The sequence below is a fragment of the Rattus rattus genome, chromosome 8, assembly GCF_011064425.1.
Source record: "Rattus rattus isolate New Zealand chromosome 8, Rrattus_CSIRO_v1, whole genome shotgun sequence".
Lineage (NCBI taxonomy): Eukaryota > Metazoa > Chordata > Mammalia > Rodentia > Muridae > Rattus > Rattus rattus.
Window position 1 is genome coordinate 7685901 of NC_046161.1, and position 8609 is coordinate 7694509.

Genomic DNA, 8609 nt, shown 5'->3' on the forward strand with positions numbered 1-8609 from the left:
GGTGTTGAGGTGGGAGTGGGTGAGTTTGAGGGGCGGCATCCTCACAGAAGCAAGGACAGTGGGAATGGGAGAGGGAGAACCAGGAAATAGCATAACATTTGATATGTAAATATATAAAATCTTCAATAATAAAAGAAAGAAAAGAAGTCTAGAAAAGGCCTGTGTGAAAACAAAAAGTAAAGGGATTCACTGTCTTCTGCATTTCTTGGCTCTACTTTTTGAAAATGATATCAATAAGATACAGATGGTGGAGTTGAACAATGAGAAAATAAAATAACCATTCATGATTTAAATTATCTAGATGACATACTCTATCATCTATAATCCTATCCCTGCCATGCTATTTATAGCATGTTGTATACATGTATACAAAGTTTATGTTTTTCAATAATGTATAGTAATACAAGAATTAGCATCTCTCAATTAACAGTGTGAGCCTTTCCTCATATTAAAATGAATGTATTGGGTACTTTGTATGTGATAACTAATCTAGCCAACCATGCAGACAGTGAGTGGAAAATACTACTCTATGTATGGAGATCTAGTTAGTGCTTAGCAACAGCATTGTCTAGGCTTATTCTTGTTGAAGACAATCTCAGTGTAGAACATTGCAACACTTATTTTTACCTTATTTTGAGTTAAATCATCATTTTTCTTTTAGGTCTCAGTCTCCTCTATCTGTGGCTAATCAAAATCTAATATGTAGATTAGTATCCAGTGTGAAACACATGATTTAATTGTGCTTCCTATTGATATTCAGGACTTCTTTATCCAAAATGGGTTATCTCCTTCAGACAAGGCAATTGGAATAAGATTCTGTGACTTGTATGAATCCAGAATATTCTTAGGAGAGGCTTAGTTATTACAGTCAATCTTAAGGTAAATAGAATAAAGAACTGTAGATATGTTAAAATAAATTTTTTGCTCTGGAATTTAGCCAGAATTTCATAGCCTGTCCTTCTAGGATTTTTTAAACTTCAGTATAAGCACTTCCTCACTGTTGCTGTCAATGTGAGAACTTGTTCCTGGCTAATTAGGTGCAAAGGCATCAGAGAAAGAACAAATATGGAACAATGAAAAAGAATAATGAAATCTTCTGAACTCATCAATCCAGAGGGATTGCAAGCCAGCACAATTAAAATTCTATAAAATTCATTTGAATAAGATAGGAAATTATTATAAACATGTGGGTAGTTAGATGCATGAAAGAACATAATGAAAATATAAAAAAAATAGTGGAGGTGGTGAATAGAAATATTATATCAGGACAATGACAGTTTATATCCAGGACCACAAGGGATTGCATTTCTTTTTTGTTGCACTTATAGAAAAGGCCTCTTTATGAAAAGGCAAAATCATTTCACTTTACTAAATGATATTCTTCCAGTAGTGTGTAGTCAGCTCCATTAAAACTGCCATCATTTCAGAGCTAACAGTTTGATGCTAAAATAAAAAAATTGGATAGAAGTGTTAATTTCTATGATGGTTATTTCTTCCATTAAAAGTATCTTATAGGCTGTAAGTTACCAACTGAATCATTGAATCATCATGCATATTAACGAAGGTGGTACTATTAAAGATAGAAGAGAAAGAGTGTGTGAAAAAGTAAGAGAAGGAAGAAAGAAATCAGAGAGGAGGAGGAAGAGGGCCAGAGAAGTGTTATTTAGAATTGAAGTGGTGTGTAGATTATTAAGATTAATATATTAAATTCTTTCAGTTTTTTATTAATTCAAGACGTGAAAGCCATGTGATTAAGTAGAAAATCAATTGTGCTAGTTCATTCAGACTACGCCAAGCAGTTATGGTATTTGCTCTTGTTAAGGAAGATATATAAAAATATTTTAAAATTTAGTATTTGTATATATTAGTTACTTACTTAATTGCTATGACAAAATATACAGTAGAAGAAACCTAAGAAAGGATAAAATATTTTAAAGTTTTTTTATTTCATTATATGTATATACATGTTTTGTTTACATGAATGACTATGTGTGCCTACTATTCACAGGGCCATAAGTAGATGTTAGATACACTGGAACTAGAATTACAGATGGTTTTGAGTAATGGTACAGATGGTGCGAACCAGATGTAGCTCCTCTGGAGGAGAAGCCAGTGTTCTTAACATCTGAGCCATGTCTTCAACCTCTAAAAAACGATTCATTTTGTCTCATAGTTTATGACTAGATGTAGTTTATCATAATGGAAACGCATGGCAGAGGCAATGCAAGGTGGTGGTCATACTAAGTTCATATCAGGAAGCAGAGAGTGGCTAATGCTGGTACTCACTTCCTTTCATTTATTGTAAGACCACAGACAGAGCTCACAGGATGATGCTATCCATTCCAGGGTTGGTTTCTTCTCCTCAGCTAAACCTCTCTAAAAATATCTTCCTAAAACCACCCAGAGATACATCTCTTAGGAAGTTCCAAATCTAGTCAACTCGAAACTAAAGATTTAATGTCAGAGTATTATGTTAGAAATATCGTACAAAAATTGTATGTAAATAAAAGAACAGCTAGTAGCTTTAGGATTCCATAAACTCAATGCACATTGGAGATTCTTCAAATGGTGGAGTGGTTATAAAGTTTTCCAGGATAGATTCTAGAATTGAAAGAATTTCCATCTGTCTGTCTAGATGTGTGCATGTGTGCAGGCATAAATTGCATGAATATGGAAATAGAGACCCATGTTGCAGAATAATTGATCATACTATGAACTCTAAGATTGTATTAATATCTGTTTCTAGTTGTGGTGTGGCTCAGTCCCAATGTACCTTTAATCCAAGAGTTTTTGTTTATTGTTATTATAAACAGGATTAAATAAAGTTAACTACAGTTTAAGAGGCAAAACAAACAACTGGTTGACAGGGAGTAAACATCAGAAAAAATTAGAGAGAGAGTAAGACAAAGAAGAATGGATAGAGAGGTACACAGAAAGTAGAGGGGTTGGACATAAATCTGAGAGACTTTTGAGATGGTGTGGTGAAGAACTGCCTTTAAGGTCATCAGCTGTTGAAGAAAGTCATCTGGTGCTTTTACTGCTTTTCTGAGCTAGTAGGTTTTCACCACAGCATCTGGCTCCCAAGTCTTCTTTGGTAAAATAAAATGGTTGAGATTTAGTTAGAAACAATAGGCCAACAGACAGAAACAGATTCAAAGGCAATTTTATTGTATAAAATTGGCATATATTGTTACTGCAGATCAGAGGTTACAATGAAAACTCTTCATATTACATGAGTAACTAGAGGCACTAGTTTAGTTCAAATGTTACATACTGGCAAGTTTTTTTTTTTTATTTGGAAAATACATATTTTTTCTTCTTAAAATCTTCAATGGGATTTAAGTTACATTATAAATACTCATCATTTTTATTTTAAAAATTTCTGGTGAAAATTTTAAAATGACCTAAAAGCACCTGTCACAATATCATTTAGATTATATTTTACTATATGTTTTGGTACTGTAGCTAAACATGTTCAAGCATAAAATTAACCATTATATGTAGAGATAAGAGGATTAAACTCCAGGTGGAAAATTGTGGTTTTTTTTAAAGTATAAAAATGGATTCCAGACTTTGTACTCCTTTATCCATAGATGAAGGATACCGACTAAAACATCTATTGCTTTTAAAGCCTTCTTTCCAAGGAAATTAAAAGTTCTTCCTTAGAGGCAAGCAGGTTAATGTTCACAAAGGGACTTTAGATGACCTGCAGCGGAAGTTGAAAGTCATCTTGCTGAAGGAATTTGAAACTTTCCTCTGAGGGGAGTATCTCAGTCCTCATCACTTGGTCAAGAATGGCTGTTCTTGGTGATCTGGGTCTTATCTTGATAAAGAGCAGTCCACTTGGGGATGCCCTTTAGGTTGAGTTTCCATCCAGGGACACTTATGTCTCATTATTTTCTCCTTCTGTATCTCTATGAGCTATAGTTCCTCTTCTTGACACTTGTGTAATCTGTGGTCTCTCCTTTATCATGTCTTCTAGTTATTGAATCTATTATGACCTGGTTAAGTGCTGCCTGTCTATCCTACCATTTTATGCTGTTACTAATGTTACAAAGATACTTTCTCAATTGCTGTTATTAAGGATTTTTCTCATGGCAAGGATACTATTACGTTCTACGGTTTGGCATTCTGGGAAACCAATCACAACAGAAGTCATTTAGGATTGACTTATATCATTAGCTACAGTAATTCTGTGTAATTCTGTCTGAACGAATCTCTCATCAGCACTTCCTGCACTTGTGTCTGAGCTTTTATGTATTTTGCCTTCATAAACTGTCCCTGGGATGGACCCCAATATAAAAGAGACCCCTGGATCAATATAAGAAGCTATTTGGAATAAGACTTCCATTTTTAGTAGGGGTCAAGTAACGTTTTAAGTTCCCAAGTCTTCCGTGGAACATCCTACTTGACAGGAAGAGTCATGTATATGACTATGGTACTTGACTACCATCCTGGTTGACAAGTTAAAAAATGAAGTTTAGGCAAAGGAACTCCCATGTCACACTTGGATATTTCACCAGTGGGAACAAGATAAATGTACAACAGAGACATGTTCCTAAGGAAGTCAGCTATCTCTAAATCCTGATTAGTGAAAATACTTGCCAAAGATATCTGTGGATTTCATGCTTAAAACTCTGCAGGATTCAGATTCTTGGTCATAGTCACCTCCCAAGTCTGTTCTGCAGCCCTGATTGATCAGTCCTGGAGTAGATGCTCATTGAGGAGTGACTTCTGGACACCAACAGTTCCTGGTGTTGGGAACCGACTTAGAAGGAAAGACTCTCAATAGATGTTTTTCCACCTAATTTTTGCCCTGATATTGGGCTTTGTTTTCTCTCCCATTTTCAGGATGCCTTCATCTCAACACCCATAGGATACTCTCATTTCAAGTCTGACTCCACCATCCTCTTACCTGTCTCCTTAGCTCCTGTTCCTTTCTTAGATTCCATGATAAAATTAATTCTCCATGTCTTTTTAACTGCTATATGGCTTGCTCTCAATGCCAAAACTTAGCATGTGTGACTTCCAAATTCTCACAGATTGGGGCATCTTCTGCCACCAAACTGAAAAATGATCCAAAACTCTTTTCATTCTAAGGTGTCTTTGCTCTCCACTTCCATTCCTTCCTCTGATCACTGGGTTCAGTTTCACAGATAGTCAAATGGCTTTCACTATTAATAACAATGCAATATTGCTACAGCCTGTTTTACTCTTCTAAAAAGCTTGCTCTGGAGAAGGGTTTTGTCCTGCCTGCAATAGACCCAAGTGTGTGTGTGTGTGTGTGTGTGTGTGTGTGTGTGTGTGTGTGTGTGTGTGTGTGTTTTAAAGTTCTTTCCAAAGTTTCACTTTTGTCAGGCTGTCTACCAGTCTCTGTGACAAGGAAAGGATAAACAAAGCAATACAGACCATGAAAAGACACTGCACACTTGAGAATGGCTAGGAAGTAAACCATTTCCTATAGAGGTTTTTCATGACCAATGAAATCACTGACGTTTAATTCTTCATAACCTCTCCCCTCTTTTCCTTGGTTTTGTTAGTGTCATTAAAGCTTTATTTGAAATGTAAATTTGCCTTTTCTTGGTATTTTCATGTTCATTGGGTTGTGGTTAAAAATAAAGTAAGATCTCAAATGACAACAACGTAAAAAGGTTAACTTAAAACTGGTAACCAAAGGGTTGATAGTTAAAAATGTTTATGTAAGTAATCTTAATTTGCTGTAACATGTCATGCATGTAACTTGGAGTCAACTCTTATTTAGGAAAGTAGTTGCTTTTGTAAGATGGTTTGTATTATTTTATTTTCCTTAGATTCATGAGACAATGCCAGGACTCTGAGATATGTTGGATAAGGATTTTTTTTTTTGGTATGGTGATGTTTTTCCCCAAAAAGTAAAACCATAACAAATAAGAAAACCATAAACAAAGTTTATGATAAATAGTAATTGCAAACATTTGTTTGATGAATTAAGCTTATAAATTTCTACAGTTAATGATCTATTCAGGCTAACTAAAATTGACTTAAGATGTAACCAGTATGTTCTTTGCTAACTTTGCTAAGATTTAGCTATTTGGAAAAAAATGAATTATATAAAAAAAATGTGATATTTTGTAAAAGTACAGTATAAAAGTTTCATAAATGAGGTTCTTTATTTCTCTCTATAATTTTAAACTTATTTTGATAGTAAACAAATTTCAATTCAATAGTTTTAATTTTCAGACTCAATCCTAACAGTGATAAAGTATAAAAATTTTAACATCCCAAAAATTGCTAATTTATTATAAAATGTTAAAGATAAATGAAATGTGCAAGTTAATCATCATTCATCTTACAAATAATCTAATCCTTTATTGTGCTCAGAGCCATGTTTATAGTCATACTGAAAAGTTCTCAGGGAGAACTTCCCCTCGGGATGGAGGTCCTCTAACTCAATGACCAGACCGAGACCACCGGATGTAATCAGCAAGAGGATTTTGTTTATTGTCGGGATACACAGGCACAGGCACCTGTGGGCGCTTCAGTCACTCGGGGACTGGCGCCCCTTGGAACCAAGGATGGGCTTTTTATAGGATTTTGGGGGAGCAGAAGCAAGCATACAGAAGCAGATGCATGGTTACAGGATATAATTGGTGGATTCTAATGTGGCAAGGGTTTAGCCCGGGGGCAAGTTCCTAGCTACCTTTCTGGAACATAACGATGACCGGCCCCCCCAAGGGTTTGGGACCTCCCGGGCTTTTCTCTGTCAGCGCTCAACCGCGGTTGTCCTGTTGTCATGCCTTCAACCATACACATCTTGTTTGGCAGCCGCTGTGTACTCAGTGTTCTAACCTTTCCCTGAACCAGTCATCTTAAGTACAGCCTTGCAAAATGGCGTTACTGCTGCTAAGCTGGGGTCTTTCATTCCCCCATTTTCTTTTAGACTTGAGTAAAATCCTTTACTCAAATCGAATTCTAAGGAATCTCTTCCTGTTGTACAGAAGCAGATGTCTTTGTGCTGCCCTTGCAGCACCTAGATAGCCTTAGCCCTAAGTAATTCTCAACTCTTTTTTTGTGTCTTATTAAGTCTTTAGCATCAGGATTTTAATCTGGACACTATCTAAACCTATACACCAAGGTCATGACCAGCTTTTAGAACTTTTAAACTTATATAGATTGTGATATTCTACCTGTCCTGAACTTTGAGGTCTGTAAATATAATGTAATTTCTAATCGACCTCTAAATACTTGGCCACACCCTGGCTTACCTTGGCAACGAAAGTAGGGCTGTTGTCTGACCAGATTACCTTGGGCATTCTAAATCGGGGGAAGATTTCTTCCAGTATCTTCTTGATGATTGTAGAGGCCGTCTCTCGTTTGGTGAGGAGCCCTGTTTGCTTGTTAAGCATTCACTTATTGACATATCTTATACTTCTTACTGCCTCTCTGGCCAAAATCTTAAAGTCTATTACATACACTTAACTACTTGGACAAACTTTTTATCTCCTAAATGAGTCCATTTCTGTATTTGGCAAAGTGAGTCTTTTCTTTGTTCTCTGGGGAGTATAGCTTTCCCCTCAAGTGCGTCATTGTCTTTTTTTTTTTTTTTTTTTTTTTTTTGTTTAAGCAATTTGTAGCCTTTTCTTCTGTTTTACATTCTAAGTGAGGCCATCCCCTTAGTCCAATCCCAGTTCCCAGTGGCTGTCTCTTTGCAGGCCTGTAACCAGGATAGAACTCCTGCACACAGCCATTTCCTAACCACTTTATCTGCTTTGTCAATGCCCCATGCCACTGAATCTCTTCCCTCCTGTTTTCCTGACGGCAATGAATAGTACTCACAGTTGTTGGCTTTACCAGGGCATCCAAGAGATGGCAAAAGGCATCTGCAGTGCTGATGTGCTGGGGGAAGTTTCAGCCATCCCAGATGACATCGTTTTGTCCACCATGGCAGCACCCACTTATCTCTGACCTTCATTCATGAAGAAACTGTTCCATCTGTGACAAGGTCTCGGTTTTCAGCAGCGGTCAATCAGCCAGTCGCAGAGGTCTTTCCTCTACCCATGGGCTTCTGCCAGTGCTTGACACTCATGCTGTGGTGGCTCCAGGTCCGACTGGCAGCAAAGACCAGATTGTCCCCCACCGTGGAAATCTAGTCTATGGCAACTGACCAGTGGTCCCATCTTTTGGGACACTCTATTCAAAGGCAAACATCAGCCACTCTATCACAGTTTAAGTCCTGGATTGGGTGATGATTGTTGAGTGCCTGGCTGGCAGGAGGATGTTTCCAGGCAGAGCAGCACTAAGCTATATATCTCTCAGCATCAGGTACTGTGTGCAGACAGGTCTTAAGCTCCACATACACAGTCTGTGATATGCATACACATGGCCTCACCCAGCCATTAGAGCCCACGGCTTGAAACCATTTTGGGGGGAGCAATTTTCTTTCATGAGCAAGGGATGGGGGCAGTCAGGGATGACTTAACTAGTGGGGTTACCCGCCCACGCCAAGGTCCACTGTTCTTCGGGCAGTCCATAAGTATTGTTAGTTGTCAGTAGCCCCTTGCACTCAAGGTCTTTTGGATATTGGCCCACTGGGGCATAGGAGCACAGAGTATTGGGTCCCTGTACATAAT